This window comes from Ctenopharyngodon idella, chromosome 9, assembly GCF_019924925.1.
Source record: "Ctenopharyngodon idella isolate HZGC_01 chromosome 9, HZGC01, whole genome shotgun sequence".
NCBI classification, from domain to species: domain Eukaryota; kingdom Metazoa; phylum Chordata; class Actinopteri; order Cypriniformes; family Xenocyprididae; genus Ctenopharyngodon; species Ctenopharyngodon idella.
This window is the reverse complement of record NC_067228.1, coordinates 33,855,573-33,870,473: the sequence shown is the minus strand read 5'-3', so window position 1 is coordinate 33,870,473 and position 14,901 is coordinate 33,855,573. Positions and strand designations below refer to the sequence as shown.

General features: G+C 37.3%; 1 protein-coding gene across 7 annotated transcripts in view; it reads right to left on the bottom strand.

The window, feature by feature from the left end:
* The window catches only part of si:ch211-222f23.6 (uncharacterized protein LOC100141493 homolog), a 47,002-nt gene that overhangs the window by 18,215 nt on the left and 13,886 nt on the right, over positions 1 to 14,901 (bottom strand). For 2 of the 7 annotated variants that reach the window (XR_007931702.1, XR_007931703.1), the window contains one exon: positions 10,551 to 14,144. The exons of the other annotated variants lie outside the window; for them this stretch is intronic. The gene's annotated coding sequence lies outside the window, so the exon portion shown is untranslated. Of the gene's footprint in view, positions 1 to 10,550; positions 14,145 to 14,901 lie in introns of those variants that run through there. 7 annotated transcript variants of the gene reach the window in all.

Genomic DNA, 14,901 nt, shown 5'->3' with positions numbered 1-14,901 from the left:
TAAAACCCCGAGACGAATCCCGTTACCTTTAATGGGCAAAGTTAAAGAAGAGCTGGGTCATATGGAGTCATTGGGAGTAATCAGCAGAGTGAAGGAACCAACAGACTGGTGTGCTGGCATGGTTGTGGTCCCAAAGAAGTCTGGCGCTGTTCGAATATGTGTAGACCTCTCCAAGTTGAACGAGTCAGTTTGCAGGGAAAAATACATCCTGCCATCTGTGGAACAGAAGTTAGGAATGCTGGCTGGAGCACAGATCTTCAGTAAGTTAGATGCCAATATGGGATTCTGGCAGATACCGTTGTCAGAGGATTCTGCACGGTACACAACGTTTATAACTCCATTTGGCCGATATTTCTTCAAACGGCTTCCTTTCGGAATAACTTCCGCTCCAGAACACTTCCAGAATAGGATGGCTACAGAGGTCACTGAAGGGCTGGAAGGCACGGTGTGTCACATTGATGATGTTCTGGTGTGGGGGAGAACAAAGGAGGAGCATGACATTCGTCTGCATACAGTGTTGCAGAAAATGCAAAAGGCAGGCATGACACTCAATGTTGAGAAGTGTGAGTTGTCAAAGCAGAAAGTTCACTTCTTAGGGCACATTATCTCTGCTGATGACATAAGTCCTGATCCAACGAAAACAGCAGCCATCAGGGATATGAAAGAGCCTTCAAATGTGAGTGAATTGCGGAGCTTCTTGGGGATGGTGAATCAGCTTGGGAAGTTTATCCCCCAGTTGGCAGAAAAAGACAAAGCTCTCCGTGATCTGTTGTCGAAAAAAAAACTGTTGGATTTGGGGAGTTGAACAAGCCAAGGCGTTTCAAGCTCTGAAAGATGCTCTGTCGTCCTCACCTGTTCTAGCTATCTATGACTCAAACAGAGACTGTAAAGTGTTGGCTGATGCTTCGTCTTATGGTCTGGGTTCTGTCCTTATGCAGAAATGGTCAGAAGGTTGGAAGCCAATAGCTTATGCATCAAGATGTCTTACTTAGACAGAGCAGAGATACGCACAAGTGGAGAAAGAAGCCTTGGGTCTCACATGGGCGTGCGAAAGATTCAAGGATTTTCTCATCGGTAAGCATTTTGAATTGGAAACAGACCACAAGCCGCTACTGAGTCTCTTGGGCTCACAAGCTTTGGATGCACTTCCACCTCGTATTCAGAGGTTCAGAATGCGACTGATGCGTTACTCTTACTCCATTGTTCATGTACCAGGAAAGAGTTTGTGGGTGGCTGACACTTTCTCACGCGCTCCGGTGAAGCGGAGTGAGCTACAAGAAGAGAGAGAGTTTTGGGAAGACACTAACATATATGTAGACTCTATCATGGGAAATTTACCAGCAAGTACAACGTACCTAGAACAGCTGAGAAAAGAGCTGAAGAGTGATAATGTATGTTCTAGTGTGATGAAGCTGTGTGTTGAAGGATGGTCAGAACACAGCAAGCATGATCCAGTGCTGAAACGATACTGGGCAGAACGTGCTCTCCTAACTGTACAGGACGACCTGTTGCTGAGAGGCACGAGGCTGGTCATTCCAGCAGCCATGAGAAACAGCGTCCTTACCAAGTTGCATGAGGGGCACTTAGGACTTGTGAAATGCAGGGAGCGAGCAAGACAATCAGTGTGGTGGCCAGGGTTAAGTCATCAGCTGAAAGAAGTGGTGCTCAACTGCAGAACATGCCTCAAGGAGAGAAAAAACCCAAAAGAACCACTCATGCCTACTCAACTACCTGACAGGCCCTGGCAAAGGCTAGGAGCGGATTTGTTCATGCTGGGAACTAGAACGTATCTGCTAGTTGTAGATTACTATTCTAGATATGTGGAGATTGCTCAGTTATCAACTACTAAGTCCACTGATGTCATTGTTCACATGAAGTCCATATTCGCAAGGCATGGAGTTCCAGAAACTTTGGTAACAGATAATGGGCCACAATTCTCTGGGCATTTGTTTGAATCCTTTGCTACTTCATATGGATTTCAACATGTTACCAGCAGCCCAAAGTTTCCCCAGAGCAATGGTGAAGCGGAACGTGCGGTCAAAACCATGAAGGCAATTCTCAGGAAAGCATATCGAGCTACACCCTTGCAGAATGGGTACAGTCCAGCTCAGCTTCTTATGGGCAGAAGGCTGCGAACAACCGTGCCCATGCTCTCGTCATTACTAGATCCAGCACTCCCCGATTGTGTTGCAGTTTTCTCAAAGGAAAATTAAAGAAAGCGTGCAGATGCAGAGCGCTTTAATGAACGACACAGAGCTAGACAACTTAGCACATTACGGCCAGGAGAACAAGTCTGGGTGTCAGATGCTAAAGAATCAGGAACAGTTGTATCCAGTCATTTTTCTCCGCGGTCCTACATTGTGAATACGCCACATGGATCTGTGAGACGTAACCGTCACCATTTGATACCAATGCAAACAGTGTCAAAGGATGAAAACAGTGAAACACAAGATCAGTCCTTGGAAACATTCACTGAATCTCACCCTGTCTCTCAGGAATCAGAGAAGCAAGACTTTCCTGAGATGGTGTCCACTCCAAGATCAAAGTATGGGAGGAGAATTGTGAAACCAGTAAGGCTGAACCTGTAAACAGATTGTTTCACAGTTGCATAAGCGTTTAGAAAGCACTACCACTGGATGTACATAACTGAAGAGAAAAGAAGAAAAACTGAGAAATTGTTCAAAAAGGAAAGGACAGTTGTTCTAATTGCTTGTTTTGTTTAAAGAATTAGATAGGAGCAGACCTTCCAGCAAAGAGGCAGAATAATCCTCTAAGGTCTGTTGAGACAAAGGTAGTCTACCCTTTGTTCTCTAGAAAGGGGAGATGTGGTGATGTTGCTATGTGTTCTAGTTTAGTGATGTTATTTGTTGTCACTAGAGGGCGACTAGTACCAGTGAGTTGTATGTATGTATGTATGGCGTTGCCTGAAGAAAGTAAAAACACGTTAATACAGTTCGAATCCAGAGTCTTTATTTAAGAGACACGACATTAAATATGTTGAAATGTTGCTTATTCGCAGATTAACTGCTGTAATGATGTATATTTTGAACGGAATGTCTAATTGTATTTTTGGCCTTGTCTTTTGCAAGGTTGGGGGGGGGGGTTTTCTGTCCTTCTTTTCCCTATCTTCTGTTTTTCCATCATCCTTTGAGTCGGGTGCAGCATGTATTCTGGAACCGGACGATCGTTGAAGAAGACATTGAACTTATACTGTCCCTGCATTGCACAAGAAAGAGACTGCGAGCAGGAACTGGCGAGCCATGCCCATATAAATATCGAGCTACGAGAATCAAGAAAGTGGTAGTATTGTGCATACGCTTTTCCTTCGTGAACTGTGTTGCTCAGAACTCAATTGCGGAAGAAGGATCTCGTGTAAGCAGCACTGAACTGGAGCTAAAGTTTGGTGAAACCCTAATCCACATTGGGACTGTTATTGTGAGCAGTAAGGTTGATCTATTGTAAATTTCTTTTATTTTCTACTGATTTTTTACTCTCAAATTCCACTGTTCTTTTGTTTCATATAATTATTTGGTTTTATTTTTATTTTTTGTTGTTGTTGTTGTTTTTCCAAAGAACAAGAGTGAAAAGGGTATTTCGAAGTGTCATTTGGAAGAATTGTATTCATAGTCAAACTCAAAGTTATTCTCTATATTAAAAAAGCCAATTAGAAACAAATTGAATAAATAGGTGAAAAGAAATTCTATGCCCATATTAGCAGAGTAAGAGTCAGTTAACTTTATTAGGTTGAATCTAAATAGGTCAAAAGGAGATAGACAAACAAATAATAAAAAGTACTAGAACTAAATAGAAAATTTAAATATATAAAATATATTTTTTTCCATTTCATTCTCCATTACCCCTTTTTGATCACTAATTCCCTTTTTTTTCTTTTTTTTTCTGTTTGTTCTGATGATGTATTGAAACTTTGGCTTATTGTTATTATTATTATTTTTTTTCCCCTTTCATTATTGCATTATTAACATTCTCTTTAATACATCTTACCTGTTTCTAATGCAGCCAGTGTTGTCGTCATTTCCTTCTACCCTTGTTGCTGACACAGTCTCTTGAGCGAGTCTGATCTTCTGGTCGCTGGTCCAAATTTAGAAACGGTGTATTCCTTCTCTGTTCATTTCCGTTATTCACTGTTTGAGAGGGAGGGTCGCATGTTACAGAACGGTCAAGGAGATGGCATCCTCTGTAGATCTGTTAGCTCTGTACGCAAACTGCTACGGGTCCAAAGAGGTGGGAAAAGCAGACTTAATATGCGAGAGAATCAGTCTTTCAAAGCACTTCATTATTATAGAAGTTAGTGCAACTGGGCGATAATCATTCAAATTACTAATGTTTATTTTCTGAGACCCCATCTTTTTTCTTTTCTGAAGTATAAGGTTGCTCACTAAATGTAAACAAATATTATTGTGACATTGCTATTTGTTTGTTATTACAGTTAACGGGTAATAAAATATAATTAATAAAATCTTGTAAGGTGTTTAAATATCACTGGCGGGCCAAAGACGAGACCACCATTTTGGTGTCTGCATCAAATTAAATTTTATATACTTTTATATACTTAAAAAACATGTTAAATGCAAATAAAGTGTCTACTTTAATATTTCAAATAGCTTTTGTGAAAATAAAATGTCAACATATCAGAGAAATAATGTTCCGAAGTGTAAAATTGTCATTCAGTGTAATGGTCCGGACTCTGATTTTGCCATTACATCTTTAAATATTTACAATACCAAGTTAAAAAAATAAATTTGTTTTCTTGCCATTTTCAAATAAGCGTTTGCTGTGTTATATTAAAACGATGTCTTATTATTATTATTTTTTTTTTAAAGTATTTCATTTACCAGGGGGCTTTTGTCCCAAAAAATAGTTTGTAAGAGATCATTCAGTGTAACGGGATCAAGAAGCCATTCTGAAATCATATACAAATGACAGTGAAGACAGTGTGGAGCCATGCATGTCATTCAGTAAAATGCCAAAAAACACTTATATTGTTAGATTTCCTGAAAAATAAGTAGATGTTGTGAATAATTGTGATTAACTTTACTGGTCAAGCTCACTGTTTGATATACAGGCCAGTTGATTGCCTGCAATATAAGCTGAAGTAGAAGTTTCGTCATTCGGGGTAATGTTTTTGTCATTTTGTGACATTTAGTTAATTCTCTGTTACACCCAACGTGATCTCATGAGAAAACGTGTGTATTTTTATGTAAATTGTGGTTCTACCACACGTACATTTACTTACGTTTTCATACACACAAAAACGTACAACATTGACGTATTAACAGCAATAAAAACGTAAATCATGTAACGTAAAGTGTGAATGTATATGAATTCCCATGTATTGATATTAAAATCGTGGCTTTAATGATTTAACGATGTGTTTAGTCGAATTTATTGAAAGCAGTTTACTCATCTACTTAATATGAAATAACATTTCTGTTCGTGACTTGTGCTGCTCGTTTCGGAGGATTACATAATGTTAAACAAGACTACAATTTAAAACCTTATGAATACATTTTCTGTAATTGTTTAACCATTTTGTAATATTTAGTTTGTTTGCTGTGCGACACAGAAGGCGTTTTCTCCTATGCAGTGACTGACAATACAACCATAAGACACACCAAAGCACAACATAAATTCACAAATCTCATCCATTTTATTTGTTCGCTGTACTCCAAATCTTTAGAATCCATATGTTTGTAAGGAACAGATCCAAATTCAGCCCTTTATCCATCGATCTTCATCTTCATTCTCAGCAACAGCGACCGTCACAGTCAAAGCTCGCGCTCGTTATGATTCAAATTTGAAAGTAGCGCCACCCTCGAGAAGTGTTACGACATGGTTTACGGCACTGATATCGAACGCTCATTGGTTCTCACCTGCTTCGTCACAGATTGCGACATGCCGTGTTTCAGTGGATTGACATTTGAAATGAGTGCGCCGCTTCACGGAGAGAAGCCGGATTTATCATATTTTCATGGATTAATAAGTTAAATTCTGCTCTGTACCCTATAAAAAACTATTACCGCCAGAGAGGACTGACTGGAACTCATCATCATTTGAACTACTTTTGGTACCACTTTTGACATTTTCGCAAAAAAATAAATAAATAAATAAATTATTGTGATTACGCTTGTTTGTCTGTCATTCTTTTATTTATAACAGTAGGTAGTTTAAAGAAATGGTTATAGGTAGGTTTAGGGGTAGGTGTAGGATTAGTGGCTCAAAATATCGTTTTAATGTTATATTTTTACTAAAATTGTAATTTTCCTACAGATTTCTGTCCATTATGTTTTATTCTTATAACATTCTGTATAAAATGGGTAGGTTTAGGTTCGGGATGGGGTTTAGGGATCTTACATTTATCTACAAAACGATAAAAGGGAAATTATACATATATCTTTAAGACATGATAAGATTCGTAAATATTTTACGTTTTTTTCGCTGTAAAAACGTAAGTATTTTTACGTTTTAGTGCCATAATTACGTCAATATTGTATGTTTTAGCACCTTTCTAAACGTACAAAAATGTAAGTTTTGTGTCTTTGAAAGTTACGTATTAATACCTACGTATTAATGAGACCAGGCTGGTTACACCACAGTGTCATCCATTACAATGACAGTATCACTGCATAAATAACAATTTTAGCATTTTATTTATATTACAGTTAAATGAGGAATGTTTAGCACTGACAAATATGTGTTAAACTTAATAAATATTAATTTTTTAATGCATTTTTGTATTGTTTAATTTGTGTTATTGATTCATTTTAGATGCCCACAAACAGAGAGAGTTTAAAGGGCACTGTAAAACGCCATAAAGTAAATGCAGACCCAGTAGCTTGAGAGGCACTATTAAAGCCCATTCACACCAAGAACAATAACTATAAAGATAACTATAACGATTACTGTATTAGCACCCACACATGATAACACTGTTCATTCTAAGCATGTACTGCAGTTGTGTCCTCTTCCACTTTAAATGCTGGAGCTCTTTAAAGCAGAATGGATTCTGATTGGCTGTCAATGATTTTATTATTCATTAGCTGGAAAAAATCACTCTGAAAGTGATTCCAACAATATGGTTTCTCTGTGCCGTTATCTTTATAGTTGTGGTGTGGAAACTGCTATTCTTTTACATTTAGAGTAATTTTTTGAGCTATACTTTTATTATTATCATTATCAACAATTTGAACTTGTTGTGCCAGATCACGACTGGTTGGGGTGTTATACATGACAAACCGGCATTGGTGAATAATGTAATATTTTAAAATATATAATAAATAGATTTTTAATTAAATCGACACGCTAGCTTTGATTATTGATGGGAAAAAAAGTTTTAAAAATTGCTTGGTTTATTTTTTTTCTTCCGTCGAACCATAGGAACTCAGAGAAAAAAACATATATGGCTCGAGAGAGGTTTCGAACAGACTGTGGAAAATCAGTCAGTTGCACACGCACGCAACCCATAGCAACGCGTTATGGCAACGCCTCACACTGACGATTTGTTACTATTGTACACATTGTCATGTTAATTATAATTATGCATTTTGTTTTATTGACCACAATATTATCATTGATATTTGCCCCCAAACATTAACATACAGTAATAGTCATGAAATATTTTGAATGGGACTCGAGTGGTCTCGGGAATGAGTCCTAATATGTTCGAGTACGAGTCAATTCCGAGTCAATATGCACACCATGACAAGACCTAGACCGTTACAATATGGTCTCGAGTCCAAGACTGAGTCTGAGTTTTAAGTACTACAACACTGCAATCACATTTATTTTCTAAAATCAAAACAAAAACACAAGATATAGTACATTCATTGCCCTGTAGATGGTGATATAGCTTCTTTTGTATCAGAAATAAACTGCTGCAGAAAAAGTTAGGTGCCATGCAAAATGTGATGAGTAATTGGATTACTCATTACAAATGTATTGGAGTAAAGAGTACATATACTTTTTCAAAAATGTAAGAGTAGAGAGTATAAGTTACTAATATCTCAGTAAAACTACAAAGTAGCCAAAAATACTTAAGTACAGTAACTTACATTTACTCAGATACTTTACACCACTGGAATCCAATATGGTTGCTCAGCGCATCAACCAGAGTGAAACAGTAGTAATTTATTAGCACTTCTTTTTGTCTGTGTCTCAATAAATTCAGTGGTCCACACAGTACTATCCAACATCTATTTGTGGACATGATTTTGACTTTGGAATTATCTGACAAAATGCTGCTTTTTTTTATGTGTTTGTATGTTTGTATTTTTATGTGTTTGAGACCACTGGACCGGGAGGGCTCTCGCAGCATCCGACAGGAGTTTAGTACTCACGGCGATCGGATGGGTAAGCCCTAGCCGGCAGATGAGCGGAAAATAGGTTTCAACCAGGGAGGGCTCTCACGGCATTTGATGGGAGTGCAATACTCACAACATCGTATGGGTAAGCCCCACCAGCCGGTGATTGAAGATGGAGTTTTGCCATTTTGACCAAGAGGGTTCCTGTGGTGTCTGACGGGAACAAAATACAGCATCAGATGGGTAAGCCCCACCGGTCGGTGAAGGATGATGGAGTTTAACTGTCTTTGGAATTTAACCGTTTTGACCGAAAAGGCTCTTGCGGCATCCGATGGGAGTTCAATACTCACGGTGATCGGATGGGTAAGCTTCAGCTGGAAAACGGGTGGAGAATAATTTTTTTCGGCCGGGGAGGGCTCTCACGGTGTCTGATGGGAGTTCAATACTTTCACAAGGATTTCGTCATCAGAAAAGTATGCATGTATTGTACACACAGGTCGCACATTTGCATTAATTAGTTTATCCACAAGGTGGCAACCGTGCCCTGGGGGTGTCGATTCACAAGGCGGTCGAAGAAAAACTGCATAAACACAACAGACCGGAGCGCATGCAAACTACAGCGACAATGGAGGCCTACATAGATGAGAAATCCCTCCACTGTGTCCCGGGCGCTTGAGGCTGGATGATTGGGGGTTGCATGCGCTGATTGCCAGCACCCCCCACCGGTTTCATTCTTCCCGGAGGTGCATCAGGAAATCACCAGTTCGTGGAAAGCACCTTTAACTGCCCCAAACCCTTCTGGGGCTTCCTCCACCTTCACTGCCCTTGATGGGGGAGTGGCGAAGGGATTCACTTTCTTTAAAGTGAATTTCGTTTTGTAAAAATTGTATCTTAATTTTAATCAATGTTTCATCAACCAATTGCCTGGATTTAATAAATAAGAAGCAAATATAGCAGAGTAAGCAGACAATATAATCATGACATGGAGGCGCCGGCGCGATCACTTGCACGTGAACTGGAGTGCGTCTTATAGGCTAAATGAACTGAAACTCAGCGTATAGACTGTTTGCCTCGCAGACATGAGAAATATATCTATAGAAAGCTTGAAATGTCTACTTTTAAACGAAATAATTCAAAACGAAAAGAAATAGGCTACTCTCTGATTATGTAGGCCTAATCCAAATGAAATGTGCATCTCTGCGGAGATGATGAGAGTCAGCAATGTCAACATCTTTGCAGCCGATACTGATTCAGAAAACATTAGTTTATTAATAAACAATTAAAATGTCTCCTTGCTGTTTTTTGTCACATTCATAATCATTACTTTTGCCGGTTCTTTATGGCAAGCTTTATGCGTGCGCTTGAGTGCTATATAGCCTATATTAAACGCTCATTATTATGGTTTATTCTCTCCAGTATTTAAGAAATTAAATTAATATAAATGTGATTAGTCAACTATTGGCTTAAATGAACTACTATTAGTGACTAGAAATAACTTATTTCACATATTTTTGATCCAGCATGTCACAAAGGGTATTGGTTTGATCTTGCGCTCCCCTCCCATGTTCCGATACAGACACACACAGAGCATCGTACATTATTATCAGTTTAAAATGGCATAAGTGGAAAAATTTAATCTAATTTAAATATATTAAATATATTATTTCTATAGTTTATACAAAAAAAGACAAAATAAAAAGGCTGAATAAGCTGATCTAGCATGTTAATTGGTGGCATCCTAGTAAATGAATGGTACACCCCCTTAAGGTCACAGAAATGGTTTGACCCAAGCTTTCAGCAGCCAATGACACTGACCCGTTCTAACAGATTTTTCACACGTATTATAATACACGTCAAATACACGTATTTAACGCGTTGATTTTTCACATGCAAACAACACGTATTTAAAGCTTGAAATACGCCTTAAATACGCGTGAAATACACGTATTTAACATGTTGTTAACGTGTTAAAATTCACGTTTCAACTTTGAATAATAAATATTTTAAAAATAAATATTTTAATTTGTTATGTGGGTGTTCAAAGCAGTTTGTATTGTTAGATTATAATACATCTTCTTTCTCATTTTCCAAGGAGTAGAGCAACTTTGCTGATGCTGAGCCAGAGGATGGAGTGGTAGTAGCAGAGATCCACTTTCCCCATCAGACAAGAATCTTGTTTTGTTCAGACACATCACCTATGAATGACTGGGATCTTGATCTTCAGACACCTGATATTATGCAAATATTTTAATTTCTTTGTAGTTCTAGATTTAAAACAGTTCACAAATACACAAGAGGTTGCACTTTATTCTTATTAGTCTATGCTGATCTTGGATTAGCATACCAACAGCTTATGTATGTTAAGGGGATAGTTCACCAAAAAATAAAAATTCTCACATATTTTACTCACCCTCATGCCGTCCAAGATGCATATTACTTTTTTCTACAGATAAACATGAATTAAGATTTTTAGGAAAATAATACATCTCTTTGAGTCCTAAAGACACATGCGACCCCAGTAGACCCCACCAATGTCTTCTGAAGTGAAACAATAGATACAAAAAATACTAATAATTTAAACTGTTTTAACTATTAACAATCGCTTATGACCCACTGTCATACATGGATGGGTTACATTGTAGTAACTGAAGCCGACAGTGTGTCAATATGCCACTGACATCTTGAGTCTCGAGTCTGCACATAGTGAACTTGGAGCCCGAGTCAGCGCAGTAGTGAGTGTGAAGCGGAGCCGCGATATCAAGGTCCCGCCCACACTCCCGCAAAATCGGTTAATACTGCAGAACAACACATTATGTTGGTGTGAAATAAACAGTTCTGGAAATGTAGAAATTTAAGTTAAAGCTCCAATCTCCTCCTGAAGATCCAGAAAAAAGTCTGTTGGTGCTTCAGTGACGACTTCTCTTTAAGAGAAGCTGTAATCTCAGCTGTCAATCATAACATCAAAACCCGTGTTTTTATTGCATCAAATAACTAACTTAAAAAAACTTATTTAAAGAAAGAACACTTTAGCTAACATCAGCGTGATAAAAACTGCCTAAAATGACAGAAACTATCTTTGGAAGAAAAAATATTTGACGTGTAATTCGACTGTTTAGTTTGTCTCACGTTCATTACATTACATGGAGAGGGTGGGGTTTATGACCTATACTACATCCAGCCACCTGGGGGCGATCGAGACGCTTTGGCTTCACTTTTCAGGACTTGTGTGGCACAGGCTGAAAAATGATGCCTTCAGAAGACATATTCCAAGGTAGGAAGGCATTAAGGCATGTCCGAATCCAAAGTTAGCTTTACTTCCTGTCTCATGAGATACCTTCATCTTAACGATTTTTGAAGGCAGCATAGATGTATCATTCGCTGCCTTTGATATCCCACAATCCTGTGCTTTCCATTCTGTGACAGTTGAGCTAGAAGAATAAAGATGGCATCTGAAAGTTGCAGTTGGTGGTCAGTTTGTGTGTAAATGGTGATTTAAAATAATCAGTAAAACAATAAATGACTATATATAGCTGTAAGCAGCAATTAAGGGGCACAAAAAGGCATGATGAGTTATGCAAGCATGGCTGGAAGCATCAGACCAACTGCAACAATGAGTAATTAAAGACATTTTAGATTATTTAGATCAAAACGGCTGAAAAATCTTTAAGGGGACCTATTATGGCCCTTTAAACAAGATGTAATATAAGTCTCTGGTGTCCCCAGAATGTGTCTGTGAAATTTCAGCTTAAAATACCACACAAATCATTTACTATAGCTTGTCCAATTTGCCCCTATTGGGTGTGAGCAAAAACATGCCATTTTCGTGTGTCTCTTTAAATGCAAATGAGCTGCTGCTCCCCACCCCCTTTCCAGGCCTTTATAGGTCATGCCAATCCTACAGCAATAACAAATCAGGAGAAGCAATCGCCTTACTGCATAGTTCATAATAAATGTGTGGTTATGAATTATATAGACAATAAGAAATATTTCTGATCATTATCACAGTTGTGCTGCTTAATGATTGCGGAAACCGTGATGAGTTTTTTAGGTTTCTCTGATGAACAGAAAGTTTAAAGAACAGCATTTACTTGATCTTTTGTAAGATTGCAAATGTCTTTACTGTCATTTTTGACCAATTGAATGCATCCATCTAAATAAACGTACAAATTTCCAAAGCACATTCTTGTGTGTGTTGACTTCTGCTGTGGCTTGTTTGTGCAGAGATTTTTTCTGAAGAACAGAGCTCAGTTTAACTGTTCAGAACAAACAAGGGACTCAAGAACAACCATCACAAAACAAAAAAACAGTCGTAGATCATCCAGGTAACCACACACAGTATTAAGAATCAATAGTTCACATACTTTTTGGTTATTTTAATAAATTCAGCTATTTTTTGTCTTGTGGATTATATGTAAACTTCTTTTATGTAAAATAAATAATAAATAACATGCATTTTATATTATCTCCCTTACTTTGTTAAAAAAAAAAAAACATTTTCACAGATTCTGCAAGTGGTTCACATACTTTTTCGGTAACACTTTATAATAACTGCACACTATGAAGCATTAGTTAAGCATTAGTAAATAGTCAATTCATCATTTATAAAGCATTAATAGACATTAGTAAGCAGTTTATAAATACACCTATAAAGGCTTTGTTCTTGATTTATAAGCATATCTATTATGTGTTTAATAATTGTATTTTCATACTTTATTAATGATCAATTCATCATTTCTAAATTAAGTATTACATTATTTACAAACCAGTTATTTAGGAGTTGTCAGTGCTTCATAAGATCGTTTAGAAAGTGTAAGTAAATGATTAATAAACTATTTAAATGTACATTTATACATCTTATTATTTAGACATATAGTAATAGTTAGTCAGTGTGTTAATAAATGCTTTATTAACACGTATTCCTACTGTAATTCATGATTAATTCAGGTAGTTATAAAACATTTAGTAGTTGTCAGTTAACTATTTTTGTGAGCTCATCTAAAGTGAGGACTATTCATGCCTCGTAAAGCTTTTAGAAAGGATATTTAAAGGCTCAGTTATCTTCTAAACAGAAAAAGGAAACAAACATAACACAGAGGGATACAGAACATAAAAATATTTATTTCAAGATGCAAAAATCAAACTGTACAACTGTACACTTGATATAACATAAAAAATAAACCTCTGCAATATCACAAAAAGAAAAAATCCCTGTACACCTCCAGTAAACATAAGCCTCTGCAATATGGTATAAAAAATTATTTAAAGTGCTACAGGAGTGCTAATGCAACATACAATATAAAAATAAAAAATACAACATATAAAATACAACAAATAACATTTTTATAAATGAATAATAATATAATAAAATATTTTAGTGTAAAAACTACCTCAGTATTAACATTACAGAACGTTTCAAACATTACAGAACAGCAGTGCAGATTGTGGACGTGTTTCAGTCCATTGTACAACTTTAGTTTTATTTAGAAAACTTGAAAACAGATCCTAGATCAGTTCACTTTCCTTTTAGAGGCAGCAGCTTACTGGAAGCCTTAAAGGCTTTGATAGTATCTTCTATAGCTGGATCCTCCTTAATCACAGCAGCACATTGTGTGGCAAAAATACTGAGTTTAACCTCACTGCTGTGGGTTTTAAGGAGTTCCTTAAATTTGCAGGGCGCAGCGATGTACAATTCGGCAATCGGTGCATTGACTACGATGGTGTTCCGGTCCACCCCAACCTGCCTGAATGCAGCAGACATGGTCCCTCCTCTGCTGAAGTGTCGAAGAACTTTTTCATATCGGGCCACTACCTGCTGTGGTGTTTGAGCTGTAATTCAGAGAAAATGAAATTAGTGTTAGTATTTGGTTTTATTATTCTCGCACACCCTTTGACACACACACACACCCTGTTTCTATCTATAGTATGACCCATTCCACAAACTTCAGTATCGAGAGATAGCAGACCACTTCAGTTACACCCAGACAATCAGACCAGTCCAATGTTAAATGATTAAATTAAGCCATTGAATAAGTCATATATGTACATCAGTTATTTATTATACAGTTGTGTGCAATTTTTTTCATTTGATATAATCTGATTTGTTGGTTTGTTTACATAGTACTTTAGCTAATCAAAGGGTAGTAGATGCTGTTGTTTGCTGTAAATTGTAAAGTGTAGTAATTGGTAGCTTATGAAGTTATGATTTAATGCAATAAATTCAGCTTATTTATGCTGCCTTCACGTGCTATCAGAAATTTGACAATTCCCACTTCTGAGGTCGTGATTATGAGCTCATCGCATTCAACTTTCGAAAGGGTTGGGCGTTCATATGCACTTTTTACCTAGAAAACTCATATTTACGATAGTTCCAAGTGCATGTGAAGGCAGCATAAGTCACCCTGTCATCTTGTTTTAAATCTTTTACATGGATTTAACAAAACATTAAATAAGTATTGAAGCTGATGTAGATGGTCTACCAGGTTACTCCTCTAAATCCCCGATTCAATTTTTATGGCACACACACACACACACACACACACAATGTGACATATCATGCAGGAAGAACCAGCCAAGTGAGAAACAA